Genomic DNA, 2,031 nt, shown 5'->3' with positions numbered 1-2,031 from the left:
TGGAACCTGAATGAATCACACTAGCTGAGTTATTCCGAAGGCTTAAAAATACATAGATTCTTCTAACTCAATCAGTGATATTTACTGAATGCCCATTGAGTGCCGAGCATCATACTGAGTGTCATGTTCCCTCGAGGAGCCTACCATCTAACTTGAGGGATAGAAATGATTCCTCCTAAGCACTTACTACAGTGCTCTAAACATAGAAAGGGCTCAATAAATACCATCAATCACTTGATCGGAAGCAGGAGAAATACAGAAGACATACGAAAAGGTAGCACCAATGTGTCAGAATGAAAAAAATAGCTGAAAAAATAGTGGAAAGTACAAATCACTATGCATATGTATATCGGATATTAGTTTGTATGTTCAATGATGTAGATGGATTCTTAAACTCTAATGATATTCACTTTTCATTTCTGTCTTGATGGGACAGAAAAGCATCACCAGAGGTCAAACTGAGATGAAATCCCTCCTTGCCCTGTTCTCTCTCAGGTGGCCAGGTTATTATTATTATTATTAATAATAATAATAGTATTTGTTAAGCACTTACTATGTGTCAAGCAAGGTTATACGTGCTGGGGTAGATACAAGCTTATTAGGTTGGAAACAGTCCCCATCCCACAGTCTTAATCCCCATTTTACAGATGAGGTAACAGGCCCAGAGAAGTTAAGTGTCTTGCCCAAGGTTACACAACAGACTACACAAGGTTACATAACAGTGGCAGAGCCGGAATTAGAACCCATGACCTATGCCTCCCAAACCCGTGCTCTTTCCACTAAGTCACGCTGCTTCCCCTAAACATCAGAAGCAGTGTGCCCAAATGGAAAGAGCATGGGTATGGGAATTGGAAGATATGGGTTATAATCTTGACTCCGCCACTTGCCTGCTGTGTGAACTTGGGAAAGTCACTTCACTTCTCTATGCCTCAGTTACCTCATTTGCAAAATGGAGATTAAGTCTGTGAGCTCAGTGTGGGGCATGTATCTATCCTTGTGCTGAGTACAGTGCCTGGCACAGAGCAAGTACTTAATACCACAAATAAATAAATAATTATTATCACTGGCAAGAGATAGCTGGCCCAAAGGAGACCATTCTGCAACCATTTCTGGCTGGGGAGACAAGGATCCCTGAACTTCTCTTTCTACAGGTCATGGGCACCTGCTCCTGGGATTGAACTTTCATAGTCTGGCTAAGAGAATTTGCTACTGATCTCTCCCCTAATATTTCAGATCTTTTTTTTCTTAGTCATTATTTTCCTTTATTATCTCTGGAAAGGAAAAAGCACAGTTTTTCAAGATTCCTGTTCCTTGACTAAACTCCCAGCTATCAATTAATCAATCGTATTTACTGAGCACCTACTGTGGGCAGAGCACTGTACTAAGTGCTTGGGAAAGTACAATATAATATAGTTGATAGACACATTCCCTTCCCACAAAGAGCTTAGTATGTTGTTGTTGTCTTATTCTGTTGAGTCGTGTCCGACCCATAGCAACGCCATGAACATATCTCTCCCAGAACGCCCCACCACCATCTGTAATTGTTCTGGTACTGTAACCATAGAGTTTTCTTGGTAAAAATATGGACGCGGTTTACCATTGCCTCCTTCCACACAGTAAATCTGAGTCTCTGCCCTCAATTCTCTCCCATGCTGCTGCTGCCCAGCACAGTTGAGTTTTGAGTTGTAGCATGTTGCCTTCCAGTCGCTAGCCACTGCCCAAGCTAGGAATGGAATGGGTATGCCTCTGCTTGACTCTCCCTCCCATAGTCGAGCCTGGTAGAGTACTGGAAACTCTCCAGTTGCAAACCTGAGTGGTGCGAGCTTAGTCTAGAGGTAGCCAAAATATGTTTCTGAATTTTCTGGACAATGTAGAGGCTCCCGATGGACTACTCCCCAAATCTAATAATTCTCCCACAATTAATAATGACTACTCCACCTCCCACTCTGCTCCACATCTGTTGTATTGTGCTCTCCCAACTGCTAGTACAGTGCTCTCTGCACACAGTAAGTGCTCAGTAAATATCATTGA

General features: G+C 42.3%; 1 non-coding gene across 1 annotated transcript; it reads right to left on the bottom strand.

Annotated features, from left to right (window-relative positions):
• Positions 1-1,681: 1,681 nt before the first annotated feature.
• Positions 1,682-1,819, bottom strand: LOC119948979. Its single transcript, XR_005457078.1, has one exon. It is a non-coding gene; the product is annotated as a small nucleolar RNA SNORA7 (small nucleolar RNA).
• Positions 1,820-2,031: the final 212 nt, after the last annotated feature.

The sequence above is a fragment of the Tachyglossus aculeatus genome, chromosome X3 (genome assembly GCF_015852505.1).
Source record: "Tachyglossus aculeatus isolate mTacAcu1 chromosome X3, mTacAcu1.pri, whole genome shotgun sequence".
NCBI lineage: Eukaryota > Metazoa > Chordata > Mammalia > Monotremata > Tachyglossidae > Tachyglossus > Tachyglossus aculeatus.
The sequence above is the reverse complement of the archived record's forward strand: the minus strand, read 5'-3'. Positions and strand labels throughout refer to the sequence as shown.